Source organism: Ranitomeya imitator, chromosome 2, assembly GCF_032444005.1.
Source record: "Ranitomeya imitator isolate aRanImi1 chromosome 2, aRanImi1.pri, whole genome shotgun sequence".
NCBI classification, from domain to species: domain Eukaryota; kingdom Metazoa; phylum Chordata; class Amphibia; order Anura; family Dendrobatidae; genus Ranitomeya; species Ranitomeya imitator.
Window position 1 is genome coordinate 495952012 of NC_091283.1, and position 26592 is coordinate 495978603.

The 26592-nt window shown below is 45.5% G+C and overlaps 1 protein-coding gene across 1 annotated transcript in view; it reads left to right on the plus strand.

The window, feature by feature from the left end:
- Nucleotides 1-15508: 15508 nt before the first annotated feature.
- Nucleotides 15509-26592, plus strand: part of LOC138664645 (NXPE family member 2-like) — a 312191-nt gene continuing 301107 nt past the window's right edge. The window contains exon 1 of the mRNA XM_069751530.1: nucleotides 15509-15591. The gene's annotated coding sequence lies outside the window, so the exon portion shown is untranslated. The remainder of the gene's footprint in view (nucleotides 15592-26592) is intronic.

Sequence of the window (26592 nt, forward strand, 5' to 3'; positions counted from 1 at the left end):
ACATCGCCGGTGTAAACTGTAGATGTGCTGCTGGTAACATGATACTGTATGGGGACAGATTGATCTAATTGTGATTGTTCTGTCCCCATCATTCTTTATTAGTTGGTGTAAAGAGACCAGGAAACAAGCGAACGACTTCAGTATTGTCGATCCCACTCATTTAGCGGCCTGAGATCAGTGTATGTAAATACAGCAGAAATGCTTCTCAGGGAGATGAGGCAAGGATGATGACAGTTGTAGTTAGCACCCGACACCTGGGAATAGAGCTAACTCTACTGCTTTTCCCAGCCGCCAAGTCATTTAATTCTGGTATGTGTAATGATTTTTTAGGATTGATGTCAGCTGCTATCAATCCCTGGTGTAAGTAATGGAGAGGTGTCTATCAGACACTCCCACTACTAGTCCAGACCTGTCGACACCCAGTGACTCTGAAAAGCGGTAACGGTAGTAACAGTACCACTTTTCACAGTCGCCGAGCTCAGCGCAAGACCCAGAATATCTGAAGAGTGGTGACGTTACTGATGTCACCGCTTTTCAGATTCACCGGGTCTCATGCTGCGCAGCAGAACCAAAAGTGGCTGTAGGCAAAGTTTATGGAGCATCAGAATGAGGTTCCATAGCCTTTGGTCGTCTCATCCCTTTATTATCTACGAGATCCACCCAGAGTCAGATAGCCAGATCACCAGTGAGGCCAAATTGTGGAATTACGCCCTTAATTGACAAGCGCTTGGAGACAAAAGAATGGCACACATTGTTCTGTGTGAAATTCACTTTTATCTGATGTAATGCAGCAAGAGGCAGTATTTTATACCATTTTACAACAAATGTAACTCTCAATGTAATTCATGTAGCCCTCACCATCACCCAGGGTCATACTGACCTTTATTTCTCACGTACCCAGAACATGTTGTGGCTGACTATTGAGAACTTACATGATAAGAAGTATAGTCTCCTTGAAGAGAGGAGACTAGCAGACTATTGTAACAACAGATTCTAGAAATTCTAACAGTTAAAGGCAAAAGGCACTTAAAGGCAAACTATTAACCCTTCTATATCAAAGTAGCGTTTTTTTTGGTACTGCAACTAAAAGCAATAAATAGGACTGAGCTGTAATGTTGGATACAGCTTTAATTATATGTTATATAGTCGTGTTACACTCCCCTCACTTCTTATAACCTTCAAGTATACAAAGATATTATACAGTCACCATGTGACAAGTGGGCCTGTGTAACTTAAAATGCCAGGGCTGAATTTTAGTCCCAGTCTGGCCCTGGCTGTTGTGAATTCTGTGGCCAAGCTCCCTCCTGTGGTCGTGACGTGAGTGGTACTTCGGCTGGTTCTGTCTATGGGCTTCCTTTGGTGGATGAGAGTGGTACTGCGGCTTCTGAGTTTCCTTCCTCAGGTGTTGAGGTTAAGTCGTTAGGTGCTGCTCTATTTAACTCCACCTAGTGCTTTGATCCTGGCCTCCAGTCAATGTTCTAGTATTGGTCTTGCTGCCTCCTGGATCGTTCCTGTGGCCTGTCTGCTCTGCATAAGCTAAGTTTTGCTTGTGTTTTTTTGTTTGCTATTTTTTCTGTCCAGCTTGCTATATTGGTTTTTCTTGCTTGCTGGAAGCTCTGGGACGCAGAGGGAGCACCTCCGTACCGTTAGTCGGTGCGGAGGGTCTTTTTGCCCCCTCTGCGTGGTTGTTTGTAGGGTTTTGTGTTGACCGCAAAGCAATCTTTCCTGTCCTCGGTCTGTTCAGTAAGTCGGGCCTCACTTTGCTAAATCTATTTCATCTCTGCGTTTGTATTTTCATCTCAACTCACAGTCATTATATGTGGGGGGCTGCCTTTTTCTTTGGGGTATTTCTCTGAGGCAAGGTAGGCTTATTTTTCTATCTTCAGGGCTAGCTAGTTTCTCAGGCTGTGCTCGAGGTGCATAGGACTGGTCAGGAGCGCTCCACGGCTACCTCTAGTGTGGTTGGATAGGATTAGGGATTGCGGTCAGCAGAGTTCCCACGTCTCAGAGCTCGTCCTATGTTTTTTGGTAATTGTCAGGTCACTTTGTGTGCTCTGAACTTCAAGGTCCATTGTGGTTCTGAATTACCTGTTCATAACAGTACTGGAGGCCCAAAGTACTAATGCTTCTCAATAGAGGGAAAAGAGAAGTTCTGAGACCATTTTTTTTTCTTTGCACTGTGTTCTGTCTTTCTTTTCCCCTTTACATCAGGGTGGTTCAGAACACTGGTGTGGACATGGACATTCAGGGTCTGTTCTCTTTGATGGATAATCTCGCTATAAATGTACAAAATATTCAAGATTTAGTGGTTCAGAATCCTATGTTAGAGCCTAAAATTCCTATTCCTGAGTTATTTTTTGGAGATAGAGCTAAGTTTTTGAATTTTAAAAATAATTGTAAACTATTTCTGGCTTTGAAACCCCGCTCCTCTGGTGACCCAGTTCAACAATTTAGGATTATTATTTCCTTATTACGTGGCGACCCTCAAGACTGGGCATTTTCCCTTGCGCCAGGAGATCCTGCATTATGTAATATTGATGCGTTTTTCCTGGCGCTCGGATTGCTGTACGATGAACCTAATTCGGTGGATCAGGCAGAGAAAAATTGCTGGCTCTGTGTCAGGGTCAGGATGAGATAGAGATTTATTGTCAGAAGTTTAGAAACTGGTCCGTGCTCACTCAATGGAATGAATGTGCGCTGGCAGCTATTTTCAGAAAGGGTCTCTCTGAAGCCCTTAAGGATGTCATGGTGGGATTTCCTATGCCTGCTGGTCTGAATGAGTCTATGTCTTTGGCCATTCAGATCGGTCGACGCTTGCGTGAGCGTAAATCTGTGCACCATTTGGCGGTATTATCTGAGCATAAACCTGAGCCTATGCAGTGCGATAGGACTTTGACCAGAGCTGAAAGGCAAGAACACAGACATCAGAATGGGCTGTGTTTCTACTGTGGTGATTCCACTCATGCTATCTCCGATTGTCCTAAGCGCACTAAGCGGTTCGCTAGGTCTGCCACCATTGGTACGGTACAGTCGAAATTTCTTTTGTCCGTTACTTTGATCTGCTCTTTGTCTTCCTAATCTGTCATGGCATTTGTGGATTCAGGCGCTGCCCTGAATTTGATGGACTTGGAGTTTGCTAGGCGCTGTGGGTTTGTCTTGGAGCCCTTGCAGTGTCCTATCCCATTGAGAGGAATTGATGCTACTCCTTTGGCCAAGAATAAGCCTCAGTATTGGACCCAGCTGACCATGTGCATGGCTCCTGCGCACCAGGAGGATATTCGCTTTCTGGTGTTGCATAATCTGCATGATGTGGTCGTGTTGGGGTTGCCATGGCTACAAGTCCATAACCCAGTATTAGATTGGAAATCAATGTCTGTGTCCAGCTGGGGTTGTCAGGGAGTACATGGTGATGTTCCATTTCAGTCTATCTCGTCATCCACCCCTTCTGAGGTCCCAGAGTTCTTGTCTGATTACCGGGATGTATTCGATGAGCCCAAGTCCAATGCCCTACCTCCGCAAAGGGATTGTGATTGTGCTATCGATTTGATTCCTGGTAGTAAGTTTCCTAAGGGTCGACTGTTTAATTTATCTGTACCTGAGCACGCCGCTATGCGGAGTTACGTGAAGGAGTCTTTGGAGAAGGGTCATATTCGCCCGTCATCGTCGCCATTGGGAGCGGGGTTCTTTTTTGTGGCCAAGAAGGATGGTTCGCTGAGACCTTGTATTGATTACCGCCTTCTAAATAAAATTACGGTCAAATTTCAGTACCCCTTGTCGCTGCTGTCTGATTTGTTTGCTCGGATTAAGGGGGCTAGTTGGTTCACCAAGATAGATCTTCGTGGTGCATATAATCTTGTGCGTATTAAACAGGGCGATGAATGGAAAACAGCATTTAATACGCCCGAAAGCCATTTTGAGTACCTGGTTATGCCATTCGGGCTTTCTAATGCTCCATCAGTGTTTCAGTCCTTTATGCATGACATCTTCCGAGAGTACCTGAATAAATTCCTGATTGTATACTTGGATGATATTTTGGTCTTCTCGGATGATTGGGAGTCTCATGTGAAGCAGGTCAGAATGGTGTTCCAGGTCCTGCGTGCTAATTCTTTGTTTGTGAAGGGGTCAAAGTGTCTCTTTGGTGTTCAGAAGGTTTCATTTTTGGGGTTCATTTTTTCTCCTTCTACTATCGAGATGGACCCTGTTAAAGTTCAGGCCATTTATGATTGGACTCAGTCAACATCTCTGAAGAGTCTGCAGAAGTTCCTGGGCTTTGCTAATTTTTATCGTTGCTTCATCAATAATTTTTCTAGTATTGCTAAACCGTTGACTGATTTGACCAAGAAGGGTGCTGATGTGGTCAATTGGTCTTCTGCTGCTGTGGAAGCTTTTCAGGAGTTGAAGCGTCGTTTTTCTTCTGCCCCTGTGTTGTGCCAACCAGATGTTTCGCTTCCATTCCAGGTCGAGGTTGATGCTTCTGAAATTGGAGCAGGAGCTGTTTTGTCGCAGAGAAGTTCTGATTGCTCGGTGATGAAACCATGCGCCTTCTTTTCCAGGAAATTTTCGCCTGCTGAGCGAAATTATGATGTTGGCAATCGAGAGTTGCTAGCCATCAAGTGGGCATTCGAGGAGTGGCGTCATTGGCTTGAAGGAGCTAAGCATCGCGTGGTGGTCTTGACTGATCACAAGAACTTGACTTATCTCGAGTCTGCCAAACGGTTGAATCCTAGACAGGCTCGTTGGTCGCTGTTTTTCTCCCGTTTTGACTTTGTGGTTTCGTACCTTCCGGGCTCTAAAAATGTGAAGGCGGATGCCCTGTCTAGGAGTTTTGTGCCCGATTCTCCGGGTTTGTCTGAGCCGGCGGGTATTCTCAAAGAGGGGGTAATTTTGTCTGCCATCTCCCCTGATTTGCGGCGGGTGCTGCAAAAATTTCAGGCTAATAGACCTGACCGTTGCCCAGCGGAGAAACTGTTTGTCCCTGATAGGTGGACGAATAAAGTTATCTCTGAGGTTCATTGTTCGGTGTTGTCTGGTCATCCTGGAATCTTTGGTACCAGAGATTTGGTGGCGAGATCCTTTTGGAGGCCGTCTCTGTCGCGGGATGTGCGTTCTTTTGTGCAGTCCTGTGAGATTTGTGGTCGGGCTAAGCCATGCTGTTCTCGTGCCAGTGGGTTGCTTTTGCCCTTGCCGGTCCCGAAGAGGCCTTGGACACATATCTCTATGGATTTTATTTCGGATCTCCCCGTCTCTCAAAGAATGTCGGTCATTTGGGTGGTTTGTGATCGCTTCTCTAAGATGGTCCATTTGGTGCCCTTGTCTAAATTGCCTTCCTCCTCTGATTTGGTGCCATTGTTTTTCCAGCATGTGGTTCGTTTACATGGCATTCCAGAGAACATCGTTTCTGACAGAGGTTCCCAGTTTGTTTCGAGGTTTTGGCGAGCCTTTTATGCTAGGATGGGCATTGACTTGTCTTTTTCCTCGGCTTTCCATCCTCAGACAAATGGCCAGACTGAACGAACCAATCAGACCTTGGAAACATATCTGAGATGTTTTGTTTCTGCTGATCAGGATAATTGGGTGTCCCTTTTGCCTTTGGCTGAGTTCGCCCTTAATAATCGGGCCAGCTTGGCTACTTTGGTTTCGCCGATTTTCTGCAATTCTGGGTTCCACCCTCGTTTCTCTTCAGGGCAGGTTGAGTCTTCGGACTGTCCTGGTGTGGATACTGTGGTGGATAGGTTGCAGCAGATTTGGACTCATGTAGTGGACAATTTGACATTGTCCCAGGAGAAGGCTCAACGTTTCGCTAACCGCAGGCGCTGTGTGGGTCCCCGACTTCGTGTTGGGGATTTGGTTTGGTTGTCATCTCGTTATATTCCTATGAAGGTTTCCTCTCCTAAGTTTAAGCCTCGTTTCATTGGTCCATATAGGATTTCTGAGGTTCTTAATCCTGTGTCTTTTCGTTTGACTCTTCTAGCTTCTTTTTCCATCCATAACGTGTTCCATAGGTAATTGTTGCGGAGATACGTGGCACCTGTGGTTCCATCTATTGATCCTCCTGCTCCGCTTTTGGTTGAAGGGGAGTTGGAGTATATAGTGGAGAAGATTTTGGATTCTCGTGTTTCGAGACGGAAACTCCAGTATCTGGTTAAGTGGAAAGGTTATGGTCAGGAAGATAATTCCTGGGTCTTTGCCTCTGATGTCCATGCTGCCGATCTGGTTCGTGCCTTTCATGTGGCTCATACTGGTCGGCCTGGGGGCTCTGGTGAGGGTTCGGTGACCCCTCCTCAAGGGGGGGGGGTACTGTTGTGAATTCTGTGGCCAAGCTCCCTCCTGTGGTCGTGAGTGGTACTTTGGCTGGTTCTGTCTATGAGCTTCCTTTGGTGGATGAGAGTGGTACTGCGGCTTCTGAGTTTCCTTCCTCAGGTGTTGAGGTTAAGTCGTTAGGTGGTGCTCTATTTAACTCCACCTAGTGCTTTGATCCTGGCCTCCAGTCAATGTTCTAGTATTGGTCTTGCTGCCTCCTGGATCGTTCCTGTGGCCTGTCTGCTCTGCATAAGCTAAGTTTTGCTTGTGTTTTTTTGTTTGCTATTTTTTCTGTCCAGCTTGCTATATTGGTTTTTCTTGCTTGCTGGAAGCTCTGGGACGCAGAGGGAGCACCTCCGTACCGTTAGTCGGTGCGGAGGGTCTTTTTGCCCCCTCTGCGTGGTTGTTTGTAGGGTTTTGTGTTGACCGCAAAGCAATCTTTCCTGTCCTTGGTCTGTTCAGTAAGTCGGGCCTCACTTTGCTAAATCTATTTCATCTCTGCGTTTGTATTTTCATCTCAACTCACAGTCATTATATGTGGGGGGCTGCCTTTTCCTTTGGGGTATTTCTCTGAGCAAGGTAGGCTTATTTTTCTATCTTCAGGGCTAGCTAGTTTCTCAGGCTGTGCTCGAGGCGCATAGGACTGGTCAGGAGCGCTCCACGGCTACCTCTAGTGTGGTTGGATAGGATTAGGGATTGCGGTCAGCAGAGTTCCCACGTCTCAGAGCTCGTCCTATGTTTTTTGGTAATTGTCAGGTCACTTTGTGTGCTCTGAACTTCAAGGTCCATTGTGGTTCTGAATTACCTGTTCATAACACCTGGCAGTGGGGGTGGGAGGGTGCTCACCGTACCCAGGGCCGGACTGGCCATCGGGCAGTTCTGGCAAATGCCAGAAGGGCCGGTGGCAGTAGTGAGCCGCTTGAGTGTGCCGCTGTCGGCACACTCCCTCCGTTGTCGGCAGATTCCCGGCCCCGCATTCAACTATGCCGGCGTCATAGATGCCGGTACAGTTGAATGCAATGATGGAGGAGAGAGCGTCTGCTGTCGCTCCCTCTCCCATTATTCCCCGCTCTGCCTGCCGCTGACACTGCGGATGCACGATGACGTCATATCATCGCGCACCTGCTGAGTGACCAGGTGGGCAGACTGCAGCTGCTGAGACCAGAGCCAGAAGCAGCGCGGGGCAAGAGGAAAGGTGAGTAGAGTGTTTTTTTTATTATTATTATAGATCAATGAGTGATAACTGGATTGTGGGGCTATTGGGGGGGCTGCATTACATTCTATGGGGCTGGGCTGCATTATATTGTATGGTGGCTGTGCTGCATTACATCCTATGGGAACTGGCTGCATTACATTCTATGGGGGCTGTGCTGCATTACATTCTATGCGGGCTGTGCTGCATTGCATTCTATGGGGGCTGTGCTGCATTACATTCTATGGGGGCTGGCTGCATTACATTCTATGGGGCTGGGCTGCATTACATTCTATGGGGCTGGGCTGCATTACATTCTATGGGGGCTGGCTGCATTACAGTCTATGGGGGCTGGCTGCATTACAGTCTATGGGGGCTGGCTGCATTACATTCTATGGGGACTGGCTGCTTTACATTCTATGAGGGCTGTGCTGCATTACATTCTATGGGGCCTGTGCTGTATTACATTCTATGGGGCTGGGCTGCATTACATTCTATGGGGCTGGGCTGCATTACATTCTATGGGGACTGGCTGCATTACATTCTATGGGGTCTGTGCTGCATTACATTCTATGGGGGCTGTGCTGTATTACATTCTATGGGGCTGTGCTGCATTACATTCTATGGGGCTGTGCTGCATTACATTCTATGGGGGCTGGCTGCATTACATTCTATGGGGACTGGCTGCATTACATTCTATGGGGACTGAGCTGTTATGCTGGATACAGCTGTAATTATATGTTATATAGTCGTGTTACACTCCCCTCACTTCTTGTAACCTACAAGTGTACAAAGATATTATACAGTCACCATGTGACAAGTGGGCCTGTGTCACTTCAAATGCCAGGGCTAAATTTTAGTCCCAGTCTGGCCCTGACCATACCCCTTTTCCCCCCAGGACCTGCAGGAGTATGAGGACCTGCAGTGATGTCATGATCACATGACTAGTACATGTGATATATACCTGGACCTGGGGTTCAGTCTGTGTTGCGTCTTTGGATAGGAAGTACTTCCATGTAGCTCCAAGGAGGAGCGGAGGACAGTGTGTTGTGTCTGCAGGTTGAAATCTGCAGTGAAAGGTCTCTGTTTAACTTACTTTGTTTTGTTTTTTTCCTTTAACCCCTTAACGACCGCCGATACGCCTTTTAACGGCGGCAGTTAAGTGTACTTAAACCACAGCGCCGTTAATTAACGGCGCTGTGGAAAAAGTGAATAGCGCCCCCCAGAGTCGGATTTTCTCTGGGTTCTCGGTTGCCGGGGGTAGCCGAGACCCCAGAGAACATGATTCGGGGTTTTTTACCGACCCCCGAGTTGCGATCGCCGGTAATTAACCGTTTACCGGTGATCGCAAAAAATAACGCGATTTCCCTTTTAATTTCTCTGTCCTCCAATGTGATCGCACATTAGAGGACAGAGAAATGGGGTCCCCAATAGCCCCCCGATACTCACCCATCTCCCCCGGTGCTCCTTGTGGCTCCCGATGGGCGCCTCCATCTTCTTCCGGCAAAAAAATGGCGGGCGCATCTGCTGCCCAGTCTATGTCCTGGGAAGGAGGGGGCAGAATTACGGCCACGCATGAGCGGAAATGGTGGACGCAGCGTACAAAAAAAGGTTACATTGAACGTTTTTTTTGTGACGACAGTCCGTCAAAACACAACGGATCCAGTGCACAACGGACGCAACGTGTGGCCGTCCGTCGGCAATACAAGTCTATGGGCAAAAAAGACATCCTGCGGGCACATTTGCAGGATCCGTTTTTTGTCCAAAACGACGGATTGCGACGGATGCCACACGATGCGAGTGTGAAAGTAGCCTTAGGGCTAGGGTTGGGGCTGAAGTTAGGGCTAGTGTTATGGTTAAATTTAGGGTTAGGGTTGGGGCTAAAGTTAGGGTTAGGGCTAAAGTTAGGGGTAGGGCTAGGGTTGGGGCTAAAATTAGGGTTAGGGCTAGGGTCAGGGTTGGGGCTAAAGTTAGGGCTGGGGTTGGGGGTAAAGTTAGGGCTAGGGTTGAGGCTAAAGTTAGGGTTAGAGTTGGGATTAGGGTTTGGATTAGGGTTGGTATTAGGGTTAGGGTTGGCATTAGGGTTACATTTGGGATTAGGGTTAGGTTTGGGATTAGGGTTATGGTTGGGATTAGGGTTAGGGGTGTATTGGGATTAGGGTTAGGTTTTAGGTTAGGGTTGAGATTAGGATTAGTGGTGTGTTGGATTTAGGGTTTTGATTAGGGTTATGGTTAGGTTTGAGATTAGGGTTGTTTTGGGGTTAGGGTTCTGATTATCATTAGGGTTGTGATTAGGATTATGGATCCGGTTGGGATTAGGGTTAGGGGAGTGTTGGGGTTAGGGTTGGAGTTAGAATTGGGGGGTTTCCACTGTTTAGGTACATCAGGGGGTCTCCAAACATGACAGCCAATTTTGCGCTCAAAAAGTCAAATGGTGCTCCCTCCCTTCTGAGCTCTGCCGTGTGCCCAAACAGTGGTTTACCCCCACATATGGGGCATCAGTGTACTCTGGATAAATTGGACAACAACTTTTGGGGACCAATTTCTCCTGTTACCCTTGTTGTCAGACTGACGGAACGCACTAAGAAAGAGGATATAGATGCGTTCGCAGTCCGGGGTCCACCGTACAGGTGAAAACCTGCTGCTAGTAAATTGCAGACTATATGGCGGTACACTAAAGTACACACACGTGGGTTCAACCTCACCCAGCGTGGAGGAAGCAATCCTGTTATGTCACAGGACCGCGGTACCGCACATAAAGCGCGAGCAAGTAGTCAGCGAACTTTACCCCAACTGGGATTGAAGTTCGATTAGACCCTTGCTGGCACTACACCGCAACTGGGTGTGTAAGGAAACTGAATAGTTAATTATAGGCACAGAAGTGCGAGCAATGCCGCAGTGACGGACACCACTAACCACCCAGGCTTGGGTATGGAAAGCGCTAGACAAGCGCACAGTGCCGTACAGGCGGACACAGCAACAGGACGCTGTAATGTGTGTATTGCACAGATGGTTAGTCGGGCGCTAGATAGCTACCAACATCCACGAGCAGTCAACAACTCTAGGGAGGGATATTTAGGAGCTTTCATCCATCGACATACATCCATCTACACACACACATATAATTTCAAAACAATACTAGCGCATGGCCATGCGGTCATGCGCAGTTTATATAGTTGCAGGACAGGAAGTGGCTACAGAACTTTTGCCCTTCCAAGACCTGCCAAAAGGACCAATGGAATGTGGCGCAGAGCCTGACCACATGACCCTCGAAATCCAACGGGAGATCTTGCCCTGGGCATGCTCAGTATGTGCAGACAAGGACTTAGTCCCAGAGAAGTCCAGCATTGACTTTAATGGCAGAAGCTGGAGAAGCAGCAGCAACTCTTAGAACAGAGTGAGATTGAGCAAGACGCTGGGACCGACGCCTCTGCTGAGCAGACTCCACTGCGGCTGGATACGAATGGGAGACCGCAGCAGAGATGGCTCGAGATTCCCCCTGTGCAGAAGCGGGAACTCGACCCCTAAGGCCGGCGTCACACACAGCGTAAAACAATACGGTCCGTATATTACGGCCGTAATACGCTGAAAAGTCCCGAAAAAAGTGGTCCGTAGCTCCTCCGTAGGCAGGGTGTGTCAACGTTTTTTGCGCATGGCATCCTCCGTATGTAATCCATATGGCATCCGTACTGCGTGGTTTTCTCGCAGGCTAGCAAAACCAACATACCGCTATAGAAGTGATCCATGTGTCCCAAAAAGAAAAGAGAATATATATATACTGTATATATATATATATATATATATATATATATATATATGTGTCAGTAGACACATATATTAGAGAGAAAAGCCGGCAATTCAGAGCGGTGTACAGTAAAATCACACTGACAGCTTACAGTAGAATAGGTAGAATAAATGTGTACACATAGAATAGGTATATATATATATATATATATATATGTCAGTGAGACACATATATGTATATATATTAATATTTATTCCAGCGCTAGACAGCTTGAAAGCCGGTAATTCAATTACCGGCTTTTTCCTTCTTCCTAAAACCCGACATGATTTGAGACATGGTTTACATACAGTAAACCATGTCTTCTCTCCATTTTTTTTGCAGATTCCACACTACTAATGTCAGTAGTGTGTATCAGCAAAATTTGGCCGTTCTAGCTCTTTAAATAAAGGGTTAAATGGCGGAAAAAATTGGCGTGGGCTCCCGCGCAATTTTCTCCGCCAGAGTAGTAAAGCCAGTGACTGAGGGCAGATATTAATAGCCTGGAGAGGGTCCATGGTTATTGGCCCCCCCCTGGCTAAAAATATCTGCCCCCAGCCACCCCAGAAAAGGCACATCTGGAAGATGCGCCTATTCTGGCACTTGGCCATTCTCTTCCCATTCCCGTGTAGCGGTGGGATATGGGGTAATGAAGGGTTAATGCCACCTTGCTATTGTAAGGTGACATTAAGCCTAATTAATAATGGAGAGGCCATTATTATTAAAGCCAGGGAGCTTTCTAGGTAATTTCCCACGATCTATGAACAGCCAGCAGAGGGCGCCTCACCGCAAATGATGCTAAATATAGATCATTGATCTATTTTTAGCCTCATTCCCTGGGGTTTTGCAGCGAGGAGCAGCGTGCATTAGCACAGCTCCTTGCTGCAAAATGTTTTAACCCCTTCAGAAGGATTTACATCGTTGGACGTTACAGATCTGCGGAGGGTAAGTATATTGTTGGTTTATTATGTTTTTTTACTCACAGAACGAGGGTCTTCAGTGACTGGATTGGGCGTTGAATAAAATACTGCAACAACCATTGTTTTTATTTCATTAAAATAATTTTAAATAATGTGTTTGTGTTTTATTTAACCCTTTACTAGTATTGGATTAATAATGGATAGGTGTCATAATTGACGCCTCTCCATTATTAATTAGGCTTAATGTCACCTTACAATAGCAAGGTGGCATTAACCCTTCATTACCCCATATCCCACCGCTACACGGGAATGGGAAGAGAGTGGCCAAGTGCCAGAATAGGCGCATCTTCCAGATGTGCCTTTTCTGGGGTGGCTGGGGGCAGATATTTTTAGCCAGGGGGGGGCCAATAACCATGGACCCTCTCCAGGCTATTAATATCTGCCCTCAGTCACTGGCTTTACTACTCTGGCGGAGAAAATTGCGCGGGAGCCCACGCCAATTTTTTCCGCCATTTAACCCTTTATTTAAAGAGCTAGAACGGCCAAATTTTGCTGATACACACTACTGACATTAGTAGTGTGGAATCTGCAAAAAAAATGGAGAGAAGACATGGTTTACTGTATGTAAACCATGTCTCAAATCATGTCGGGTTTTAGGAAGGAGAAGGAAAAAGCCGGTAATTGAATTACCGGCTTTCAAGCTGTCTAGCGCTGGAATAAATATTAATATATATACATATATGTGTCTAATGACATATATATATATATATATATATATACCTATTCTATGTGTACACATTTATTCTACCTATTCTACTGTAAGCTGTCAGTGTGATTTTACTGTACACCGCACTGAATTACCGGCTTTTCTCTCTAACAGCGCTGCGTATTTCTCGCAAGTCACACTGCTTGTCCGTGTGTAATCCGTATTTTTCACGCTTCCATAGACTTTCATTGGCGTATTTCTTGCGCAGTACGGTGACAAACGCAGCATGCTGCGATTTTGTACGGCCGTAGAAAGCCGTATAATACTGATCAGTAAAATACGGCAAATAGGAGCAGGGGCATAGAGAATAATTGTGCCGTATTTTTTGCGAGTTTTACGGACGTAGATTCTGCGCTCTTACGTCCGTAAAACTCGCATGTGTGACGGCGGCCTAACACTTGTGAAAATAAAAACTTGGGGGCTAAAAAATCTTTTTTGTGGAAAAAAAAAATATTTTTTATTTTCATGACTCTGCATTATAAACTTCTGTGAAGCACTTGGGCATTCAAAATTCTCACCACATATCTAGATAAGTTCCTTTGGGGTCTAGTTTCCAAAATGGGGTCACTTGTGGGGGGTTTCTACTGTTTAGGCACATCAGGGGCTCTCCAAACGTGACATGGCGTCCGTTCTCAATTCCAGCCAATTCTACAATGAAAAAGTAAAACGGCACTCCTTCTCTTCCAAGCTCTGTGGTGCGCCCAAACAGTGGTTTACCCCCACATATGGGGTATCGACGTACTCAGGAGAAAATTCCCAACAACTTTTGTGGTGTAATTTCTCCTGTTACCCTTGTGAAAATAAAAATTTGGGGACAATAATATCATTTTTGTAGAAAAAATGTGACTTTTTATTTTCACGGCTCTTCGTTATAAACTTCTGTGAAGCACTTGGGGGTTCAAAGTGCTCACCACACATCTAGATAAGTTATTTAAGGGGTCTAGTTTCCAAAGTGGTGTCACTTGTGGGGGTTTTCCACTGTTTAGGCACATCAGGGGCTCTCTAAGGCTACGTTCACATTAGCGTTAAGCTAATGTGCGTCGGGTTTGCGTCGGCGACGCAGCGGCGACGCATGCGTCATGCGCCCCTATACTTAACATGGGGGACGCATGCGTTTTTTTTTGTTGCGTTGTGCGACGCATGCGTCTTTTTTGCCGCAAGTGTCGGACCAAGAAAACGCAACAAGTTGCATTTTTCTTGCGTCCGATTTTCGGCAAAATACGACGCATGCGTCGCAAAACGCAGCGTTTTTGCGTGAGTTTTGCCACGTTTTTGCGTGCGTTGTGCGTTGCGTCGCCGACACAGCGGCGCACAACGCTAGTGTGAACGTAGCCTAAACATGAAATGGCATCCAATCTCAATTCCAGCCAATTCTGCATTGAAAAAGTCAAACGGCGCTCCTTCACTTCCAAGCTCTGCGGTGCGCCCAAACAGTGGTTTACCCCCACACATGGGGTATCGGCGTATTCAGGAGAAATTGCTCAACAAAATTTATGGTTAAATTTCTGTTTTTACACTTGTGAAAAAAAAAATGGTTCTGAAGTAAAATGTTTGCAAAAAAAAAGTTAAATGTTCATTTTTTCCTTCCACATTGTTTCAGTTCCTGTGAAGCACGTAAAGGGTTAATAAACTTCTTGAATGTGGTTTTGAGAACCTTGAGGGGTACAGTTTTTAGAATGGTGTCATACTTGGGTATTTTCTATCATATAGACCCCTCAAAACGACTTCAAATGTGATGTGGTCCCTAAAAAAAAATGGTGTTGTAAAAATGAGAAATTGCTGGTCAACTTTTAACCCTTATAACTCCCTAACAAAAAAAAATGTTGTTTCCAAAATTGTGCTGATGTAAAGTAGACATGTGGGAAATGTTATTTATTAACTAATCTCAGAATCACCGGGATCCGTTAAAGCGTTCCAGAGTTATAACCTCATAAATTGACAGTGGTCAGAATTGTAAAAATTGGCTGGGTCATTAAGTACCAAATTGGCTCTGTCACTAAGGGGTTAAGCTAGGAATGATCTGGTTTTGTTTTCTGAAGCCTGCCTTGGTCTATGTGGACTTTAATAAACCAGCAGGTGTTTTACTGCCAAAGTGTTCCTGCGTCTACCTGAGGAAGCATCGAATTGAGGCAATCCCTCACAAGATGCAAATATTGGGTATATACAGCAATATGTCCACAGATATTAAATAAATTCATAGTCCTTTATTATTCCATGTTAAAATTCCTTGAAAAACAGTACAAAAAATATTCCGGATGAATTTTACTCATTTCAAACAATTCAGTTCATATTCATAGTGCCATTCATAGTACAATGAATAAGAACTGAATTGTACTAAATGCGTAAGGTTGATCCTGAATATTTTTTGCACTGTTTTTCAACAATGTTTTTAATCTCTAATTTTAAATATGGAAAGATAAAGGACTTTGATTTTATTTATTTACTGTAGGCGTAATGCTGGCTACACCCAACAATTGCATCTGTACAAACTTATGGAAATCATCAATCAAAGAATGTTCTCTGAGTTGTAATAACACCTCCCTGTCTTTATAAATCAGTAAGCCATTCTACTATTTGCTTTCACACAGCGTCTAAGCTCCAATCTAACATTTTTCACATCTGGCTCCAATAGGTAAGTGAAGTATTTCATTAATTGCCCGTCGTGTAGTTATATTTCTGATGTAGGATATATTTTGCGCATATTAATAACTGAATTAAATTTACCTATAGTCTTATCTAAAATTCCAGTTAACAAGACCATAATCTATTCTACCAAATGACAATTTCAGCTCTGCTATATCTAATATCATTAGCTCTGCCTCTGCTACATCTGTTTATTTACCTTGAAAGCCCATGATGGGTAAAAAAAAATATATATATATTCTTTTATTATTTAACAAATTTCAAAGAGCGAAGGAGAAAGTTTTGAAATGCTGTTGTGGCAGACTGATAAGTCATTTTTTGTTATTTTTGAAATTCTTGGTGTTGGATCTTTATTCTTTAACATGGAAATACCAAATCTGAGTTTGGCCCTTTGCTTCAGAGAACCATATGGAAAGTGCCCTTGCTGCTTCTATGGTAGGTACATCCTTGACTGGTAAAAAAAAAATTGCCAATTTGTTTGGATATCAAAAGACTGGGAAATCTGAAGGATTCAATTGTAGGCTGTCAGGTACTTACAGTAAATAGATGTTACTGTATCTAATCTAAAAAAGTATTATATTTAACGTTTCAAGAATCTTCAGTTTTGCATTGTTTATTTCTACATCACTAGAGCTCTACGAGGAGGGAAGTTGCCACTTGAAAGAAAAGCTATTAACCTGCAGATATGGGGTTAATCTGCAGGTTAATGGTGTTTTGAACCTGTCCAGCACTGACTGACAGCTCGCTCGGGATCACGGCATGCTGTCAATCAGTGCCGGAGGTGCAGTTACTGCCACCGTTTTCTATACACATATCGGTGACTAAAACCGCATCAACGACACCCTTGTGACTGAAACTCAAATGCTGCCAGGGAAAATAAAGTTTATTTCCTTTTGGCAGCAGGGGTGAAAATGCAGGCACCTTGTAGGATCAGAACTCAGATTAACCCAATATCTGCAGGTTATTTTCGTTTATTTCATGTGAAAAGTTCCCTTTTATTATTAATTGTGAGGTGAATTGAAAACGTTTTAAAAGTACTTAAGTGTTTTAAAATTAGATTACTTTATAACACCAGCTTGAAAAAATGATTTAAAAATCCAAAATGTTGGCCTACTGAAATGTATGTTCAGTAAATGCACTCAATACTTGGCCGGGGCTCCTTTTGCATCAATTACTGCATCAGTGCGGCGTGGCATGGAGGCGATCAGCTTGTGGCACTGCTGAGGTGTTATGGAAGCCCAGGTCACTTTGATGGCCGCATTCAGCTCGTCTGCATTGATGGGTCTGGTGACTCTAATCTTCCTCTTTACAATACCAAATAGATTCTCTATGGGGTAAAGGTAAGGTGAGTTTGCTGGCCAATCAAGCACAGTGATACTGTTGTTTTTAAACCATCTGTACTTTTGGCAATGTGTAAAGGTGCCAAGTCCTGCTGGAGAATGAAGTTTCCATTTCCAAAAAGCTCTTCCACCAGACTTCCTAATTTTTTGGAAAATCTAACCAAAATAACAACCGTTATATGGTACTGTAAAATAAGGTAGAAGGTGTATGTAAACTTGTTGAGAATTTAAATCTCTCTTTTTTTTGGGAGACTGAACCAAAACTCAGGCCCAGTGTATAAAACAACACAATGTAAGCGGCAGAAAGTGGCTGGCTGATATACGACAAACTAACGGGACTAAAGTATATCCACTTTGTGAGAATTTGAATCTCCCTTTTCTGGGGGGAGACTGAACCAAAACTCAGGCCCAGTGTATAAAACAACACAATGTAAGTGGCAGAATGTGGCTGGCTGACATACACAAAACTAACAGGACTGAAGTATATCCACTTTGTGAGAATTTGAATCTCTCCTTTTATTTGTCCACACTTATGTGTGCAGCAGTCGTTTTTATTGCTGCCATACTCGTCCTGAGATCATTGTAGGGAGATTGAAATTGTACTACAGCCCTTGTATTTTCTCATATGTCTTCCAGCCACTTTCTGCCACTTAGATTGCGTTGTTATATACACTGGACCTGAGTTTTGTTTGTCTCCCCCCAAAAAAGTGAGATTCAAATTCTCACAAAGTGGATATACTTCAGTCCTGTTGGTTTTTCGTATTTTCGTATATCAGCCAGCCACTTTCTGCCACTTACATTGTGTTGTTTTATGCATAGGGCCTGAGTTTTGGTTCAGTTTTCCCCCCCCAAAAAAGGGAGATTCAAATTCTTACAAAGTGGAGATACTTCAGTCCCGTTAGTTTTTCGTATATCAGCCAACCACTTTCTGCCACTTAGATTGCATTGTTTTATACACTCGGCCTGAGTTTTGGTTCAGTGTCCCCAAAAAAAGGGAGATTTAAATTCTCAACAAGTTTATATACACCTTCTACCTTGTTTTACAGTACCATATAACGGTTGTTATTTTGGTTAGATTTTCCAAAAAATTAGGAAGTCTGGTGGAAGAGCCCGTGGGCAGTGGTTGCCAGCTTGTACTGATGGTGGTGGTGGTGCATCTGGTGGTAGTGGCAAAAGCACAATAGCACCTAAGGCTGGAGGTGTTGAGCCAGCGTCATCGTCTGGCTACACAAGGCCTCGAAGGCTCTCTTATCTGGGTGTAGGAAAACAGCTTTTAAAGCCAGTGTAACAGGCCAGATTAACCCCCCCCCCCCACCCAGTATATACCCGGGGTTAAAGTGGCCTAGGCCAGATTATACCCTGGGTATATTCTGGCCTAGCCCAAACTATACCCCGGGGTATAAATTGGACTAGTCCAGATTATACCCCTCCAGGTCAGAATATAACCCAGCTGCTGTAGATCAGATTTTTCAGCCTTTTGAGAACCATTGAGTGATATAATCAATAACGGAGCCCCAGGCAGCAAACGGGGCCCCAGTCAGTGCACAGGACCCCAGGCAATCCACAGGGGCCCCAGGCAGTCCACAGGGTCCTAGGCAGCCCACAGGGCTCCAGGCAGAACACAGGGCCCCAGGCAGCGCACAGGGCAACAGGCAGCACAGAGGGGCCGCAGGCAGCAGAGGGGCCCCAGGCCACACAGAGGGGCCCCAGGAAGAGCACAGAGGCAATAGAAAGTGCACGGGGCCCCATACAGTGCACGGGGCCCCAGGCAGCCCGCAGGGCCCCAGACAGTGCACAGGGACCCCAGGCAGCACACAGGGACCCCAGGCAGTGCACAGGGCCCCAGACAATGCACAGGGGCCCCAGTCAGCACAGAGAACCCCCAGGCAGTGCACGGGGCCCCAGGCAGAGCACAAGCACAAGGGCCACAGGCACTGCACAGGGCCCCAGGCAGTGCACAGGACCCCAGGCAGCCCACAGGGACCCCAGCCAGCCCATAGGAGCTCCAGGAAGCACATGGGGCCCCAGGCAGAGCACAAGGCCCCAAACAGCACACAGGGCCCCAGGCAACGCACAGGACCCCAGGCAGCCAACAGGGGCCCCAGGTAGCACACAGGGCCCCAGGCAGAACACAGGGCCCCAGGCAGCACACAGGGGCCCCAGGCAGTGCACAGGGCCCCAGGCAGCACAGAGAGGCCCCAGGCAGTGCACGGGGCCCCAGGCAGAGCACAAGGGCCACAGGAAGTGCATGGGGCCCCAGGCAGCACACAGGACCCCTGGCAGCCCACAGGGACCCCAGCCAGCCCATAGGGCCCCAGGCAGCACAGAGGGGCTCCAGGCAGCCCACGGGACCCCAGGCAGCCCAGAGGGGGTCCCAAATAGTGAACAGGGGCAGAGACAGTGAGCAAGGGGGTAAGAGAGCACGGAAGGAGGGGAAATAGACAGAGCGCATGTCCCCTGTGCGCTGTCTGGGCCCCCCTGTGTGCTATCGGGGACCCACTGTACGCTGTCTGGGACCCCCTGTGTGATGTCTGGGGCCCTGCTCTTGAGTATATCACTCAATCCTAGTTTCACATTTGCGTACAGCCGTGCGCATGCATACACTCTCAGTGAAGCCTTGACCACTGCTGCTCCCTGCCGGTTAAGCTCTGCCCACATTCTTTTGATGGTGCTGCAACCCGTGGCGAAGGCAACAAGTTGGATTTTCTTGCGTTCACCAAATCGTCAAAACAACGCATGCAAACGCAAACATCCGCAGGGCCTGCCTACCCAATGATAAAGATAGGGCATGCAGGCCGCATGCGTACCTGGGCGGAGCTTAACTGGCAGGCACGGCAGTGGGCGGGGCTTCACTGAGAGCGTACACAGCCGTGCGCAAATGTGAAACTAGCCTAAGATGTCTATGACCCCTGTGCGATGTGCGATGTCTGGGGCCCCTGTGCGATGTCTGGAGCTCCGTTCTTGAGTACATCACTCAATGGTTCTCATAAGCATCAAAAATCTGAATTACAGCAGCAGGGGTATATTCTGGCCCAGAGGAGTATAATATGGCCTAGGTATAATATACCCATGGTCTATACTCCTCTAGGGCAGAATATTAGTGTGTTTTCGCTGCTGTAGTGCTACAGTATATATAGATGCACATACACAAACCATATACCATTTCATGTGGCTTTTGTCAGATTTTCATGCAGTCTGCAGCGGATTTCCATCTTCCACGTGACACGGAGAAATCTGCTGTGCTTCTGCACAAAAAATCCACATCATTGGGATGCGAATTTTGATGCAGATTGACTGCTCATTTTTTCCCTGTTGAAAATCAGCAGCAAATCTAGTGCAAGGGACTAGACTTATAGCATGTGTTGGAGGCATTACATTGAACTGACAGTAGATGGTGCAGTTCCATCAGTGCATAGTTAATGTTATGTGTTGTAACTTGTTATGTATGTTTCTCCCTGCTCTCTATGATATGCACCTTAAGTTCTCCAGTGTGAGTTCCTATTCTATCCTGATAAAGAATATAAAGTGAACTTGGAACACCTCCAACAAAAAAAAAAGTTTTCCAATTTTGACAACAATGGAAGACCAAGTATGTGATCAGCTTTTGAGATTCTACACTGCAACAGAACAAAAGTACCCCCAGTGGATCTACGATCTATCTCCAGAGAAACGTTCAAATGCCATGTCCCAGTTTAGACAAACATCTAAGCCATATCGAGCAGAGAAAGGGATAATATACTACGGAAAAAAGAAGGTTCTCACTAAAACCGACTGCCATATATCATGAAGGCCTGTCACGACAACCCAACTTCTGGTGGCCATTTTGGTAGAGATAAAACATTTGCCAAAATTTCTAACCATTATTACTGGAAGGGAATGAAGAATGATGTTTACCAACATTTCAAAGCCTGTCAAAAATGTTTTGCCCCATGTCCCAAAATCAGCAAAGAAGCTCCACCACTCAACAGTATACCAGTGCCTGGAAAAGTATGGAACTTAGTTGGGATTGATATGATCGGTCCTCTTCAGGAAACATCAAACGGCAACAAATATATAGTTGCTGTCACTGATCATTTTTCGAAGTGGACTGAAGCAACAGCTGTTCCATACAAAGAGTGCCATGTCAATTTTTGTACACCATTTTTTGCCACTTAGGCTGTATGGACACTCTGATTAGCGACCAGGGAAGAGAGTTTGTGAACTCGATCATCGACAACCTGATGGATAATTTTAAAACAGATCACCGCATTTCATCTGCCTACCACCCACAAACAAATGGCCATCAGGAACGTGACAATCGCATACTCAAAGAATCTCTTTGCAAGCTTGTCAATGACCAAGGAACCAACTGGGACCAGTTCATCCCTGGTGTTTTTTTTGCCTATCACACATCTGTGCATGCCTCAACCAAGTGCACTCCATTTTAGGTCATGTATGGACGAAAGGCTAAGCTTCCTATTGACCTCAATCCATCAGAAAATAAAACTGTGGATGTCATGTCTCTTTCAGATGATGCCAACCCTGATGTGCTAAATACACTCACAACCATTCATAACAGGTTCCTCTCAACTGTAAGTACCAACATCCATTCTGCTCAGGAACACCAAAAGTGTGCCTTTGATCCCCGACACAAGAGCAACAAAGAAATCACTGCTGGCACCATTGTTTATATCAAGAATCAATGTCGTATTCATCGCATGGGTTCAAAGATGGCACCACACTGGGTTGGACCCTATTTACTTGTGGAGTCCTTAACCAAGGGACAAGTAAAACTTAAGAACAATAAGACTGGCAAGATACTAAGCAACACCTACCATGCCAGCAACCTTAAGATTTACCAGGATGAAGAGACTTCTCTACCACCACAGTCCCCTGAAGACTGTCCTAGTGACTCTGCCACACAGAAACACCAGCAAACCAAGACTTTCAACCCACTACCAAGTTCAGGAAGGAAGTATCTTACCACCACTCTTGACCTTACGTTTAATAGGATTGTGTACTTTGGATGCACGAGATCTTGGACAACCACGGCGTACATATAAAACCAAAGGTGATGGGAACTTCTATTTTCGGGCCATCAGCTATTTCCTGACAGGAACAGAGGACAACTACTCCCTTCTCAGAGCTAAAGTCATCCACCATATGAAAACTGACTTGTCCAAAAAACTACAGGGCTACTGTAATCAAGATGTGAATGAATATGTGAACACCTCTGGCATCTCTCGTGATGGAGTCTGGGCAACTGATGCTGAAATCATGGCGACAGCAAATCTGCTCAGTTGTGACAGCGTCATCCAAACCAAAGTTGGTGACACCATGGATTGGTTGACCTATCCTGCAAGCTTCAATCTGCAGTCAACAACAGAACATGCACTTTATCTTGAAAACAATCATGGGTGGCTTCCTGCAGCTCAAGTCTAACTACGCCATCAAGAGCTCTAGTGAAGTCTTCTAGGAGCTCCTGATCTCCAGCCTGGAAATCAACATCCATCGGCCACACTGCTGCTGTAAATCATCTCGTTTTACTATCTAAGCCTCCATGAGAGTGTGCTGCGCCTGGTGGACCTCAAGAAAATAGCTTTTACAGACTGTGAAGGGTTCTCTGGAGCCTGAGCCTCGACGCCTGGTGAGTATAACGGGCCTGTGCTTCCCCTGTGGAGAAGGGCCTGTGATTTGCTCTCTGCACCTCTCGCTTCTCAAACATCTAACAACAGAAACACCAGCGCTTTTATCATTTTACAGAACTTTCCTAAATCCTTCACGGAGTTGTATCCTCAAGTTCACTGTCCTGGGCTTGTCCCACACCTAACCTTGTCAAGCTGGACCTAAAATGAGGTGACGAGCTTTGGCACCACCAGACATAACGCGGCTCATACCAGCTTTCACTGACTCTCCTGACCGCTGAGGCACTTACCGCTAGCACCGCAGCACGACTGGGCACATGATGACCCGAGGCAGATCTCATAAGAAGGCCTCTCCTCCTTGCCTGCCAGACTTCTTTTCGTGGTCTCAAACCGCACATGCCGCACGGAAAATGGCGGCAGCTTCTCCTTCCAGATTATCACACTCCTCCCACGGCTCCCGGGATTCATAAAGAGGTGAGACCTCAGCGGGAGCACAATATAGCAGCTCTGCACCTATGACCAGGGGGGATATGAAAGAATTCCTCTCATCTGTACGCGCCTCATTAAAAGAGGATATGCAGGACATGTTGAAGGAGATCAGAGGAGATATTAACTCCTTAGGGGCCCGCACGGATCATTTGGAAAACAAAATGTCCGACTATGTCTCTGTAATTAACACTCTGGTGGATGAAAACCAAGTTATAAAAGGCAAGTTAGCAGGGGCGTTTAATAAATTGCACGACTTAGAGGACAGATCCAGGAGGAACAATATTTGTTTGAGAGGAATCCCTGAGAATGTTGCAGATAAAGATTTAGCTGCTTTCCTTCAGAAATTTATACAGGCTGTTCTGCCCTCACATTCCTTGAGAGATCTACTGGCGGACAGGGTTCATAGAACACTCATGCCCAAGCATCTAGATCCATCTCTTCCTAGAGACATCCTTGCACGGATTCATTTGTACACTACTAAAGAGACATTCCTGTGGCAGATAAGGAGCCCCCCTGACCTACCCCCTAAATTCCGGGATCTCCAGGATTTCCCGGATTTGTCAGCTGCTACCTTGGCCAAAAGGAGAGAATACACCCATGTCTGTAAAGCATTGAGGGACATCAATATACGTTACCGATGGGGGTTTAATCCTGTGCGTTTATCACTTATGAAGGTCGCACGGTTGCCTGCTCCTCGCCTAAACAGGCAGAGGAGAGGCTTACGGCCTGGAAAATACCCTTTGCTATCAGACCTGCAGATACAGGAAGGAAAATAGCCTCAGACTTGTCTACGGATTGACAGTGCCACACGGACGGTGTCTGTATTGCTGAGCTCTCCTACTGCACCCCTCAGTGGGCCTTTGGATTGTGAACCTCTCACTTCCACCCCTTTACGCAGATTCTGTTCTGCGGACTGTCTGGACTGTTCCGGGCATTCTTACGATGATTCCTCGTATATTGACCTATGTTTTGGTCTTTTTCAGTTTTTTTTTTTCTCTTTCCTTTCTTTTTACTTCTTTTTATTTCTTAGTTTTTGGTTCTTTTTACTACATACTTGACCTTCCCCTTTCTTCTAGACTTTAGTATAACGGTACCATGAGTTTACAAATTATTTCTTTGAATGTGAGGGGTTTAAACTCCCCTGAGAAGAGATCTATGATGTGGAGGGAGGTGAAGCGGTCAAGGGCAGATATTATCTGCTTGCAGGAGACCCATTTGTTGGTTGAGGATAATATTAGGTTCCGTCATCCCCTCTTCCCACACATTCTATTTGCTAATGACCCAACCAAAAAGGCTGGTGTGTGCATCATGGTGAAAAATACAATCACTTTTAAATTGATAGCGCAAAATAATGACCCCATGGGTAGGTGCTTAACAATCACGTGCATATTGAATGGTGAGTTACACACGTTGACAAATCGTTATGCTCCCAATGAAGGACAACATAAATTCCTGAGAACAACCTTTCATGAAGTCTCTGCGAATGTGAAGGGTAGAAATATAATATGTGGTGACTTTAATCTCCCCATGCGGGTGGACCTTGATTGCTCTTCTGGTAGCAGACGACCTAGAGGGGACTTGACTCTCCTCACAGGCGAATTTCACCTGCATGATTTTTGAAGATATTCGCATGCATCTGAGAGGGATTATACCTTTTACTCTTCCAGGCATTCCACATACTCCTGCATTGATTATTTTCTAACAGACAGCAGACAGTGCAACCTTGTCCAGATGTAGATTTGCAACTATAGGCTTAATAACGTGGTCTGATCATGCTCCCATCACTCTAACTCTTACTTTAGCACAACAAGCTAACCCAGCCTTTAGGTGGTGATTAAATGTTGCATTGCTGCTGAATGGGGAGGTGTTAGATAGAGTCTCTTCGGAGTTGGAACATTACTTTCAGATACACGATAATGGAGAGGTTTCTGATGAGTCCTTATGGTTGGCGCATAAAGTAGTGATTAGAGGTGTGCTTCTCCAACAAGCTTCCTACCTGAAAAGGAAGAGGGAGAGTGGCAGAGAGGCTTTACTTTCCCACCTGCAATATTTAGACAATATCAACAAGTCTGCTCCCACGCCTTCTATCTCCGAGATCTATCAGATTAGGTTTAAATTGAGAGAAAATCTTCTGGCCAGATATGCACATAACATGAAGAAATTCATGTACTGTATATGCCGCAGGTGATAGAGCAGGTGCACTCCTGGCGCACAGAGTACGTAAGAGGGAAGCTAAATCAAGAGTGGAACATAGTAACATAGTAACATAGGTAGTAAGGCCGAAAAAAGACATTTGTCCATCCAGTTCAGCCTATATTCCATCATAATAAATCCCCAGATCTACGTCCTTCTACAGAACCTAATAATTGTATGATACAATATTGTTCTGCTCCAGGAAGACATCCAGGCCTCTCTTAAACCCCTCGACTGAGTTCGCCATCACCACCTCCTAAGGCAAGCAATTCCAGATTCTCACCGCCCTAACAGTAAAGAATCCTCTTCTATGTTGGTGGAAAAACCTTTTCTCCTCCAGACGCAAAGAATGCCCTCTTGTGCCCGTCACCTTCCTTGGTATAAACAGATCCTCAGCGAGATATTTGTATTGTCCCCTAATATACTTATACATGGTTATTAGATCGCCCCTCAGTCATCTTTTTTTCTAAGTATCAAATCAGAGAGAACACGGAAGCTTCTAGCCAATAAAAACATTAAAGTTTATTAATAATCCATATAAAAACTAAACAAGTCCAATAGTACTCAATGGCGATACAGTGACAGAATCTACTGACTGCATGAGGTAAATACAACATAAAAAACCTATAATAATCAAATGATCCCAAGACCATAAATAGGTAGGCAAGTAATAGATCTTACATATGCAAAAAATGATGTGATAAAGTTCTACACGCCCAACATACAAAAACAGGCTTTTAACAGGTAAATTACCATATATATATATATAGTTGATATAAATCATGCATGTATCACAATAAATAAAGTTTGAAAATATATGAGCTCAAATATGCTGCCTACAAGAATATAAACAAAAATGCCTAAGTTAGCAATCACAAATATGCTACACAAAACAGGAGTGATAGAAAGTACATGGCAGAAACAACTACCTAAAGCTAAATTTGTAGTGATACTAACGATCCAAAGTGGAGATTCTACACTCACTTGTATGGTAAGTATAAAGTGCTTGTCAGCGCTAAGATACAAGGCAAGGGGATAGGTTAGGATGTATATTACCTGACATGCGGCTCAGTAGAAGGACCCCGACGCGCGTTTCGCGGTTAGGCTTCGTCCAGGGGGATAATCATACCGTCAGTGGCTATGTGGGGGTTTATATAGCGGTATGTATGCAGTGGTGGCAGCGGTTTAGAATGGCGCTCCCTTCAACACGCCGGCTCAGACGTCACTGCCGGTCAGCGTCACAAGTAGCTCATCCACTCCCCAGCCCGACGCGTCAGAGCAGGGGGGCGGAGCGAGCTACAGAAGAGACGCGTCGCCACAGCAACCCGACGCCGGTGTATCAAC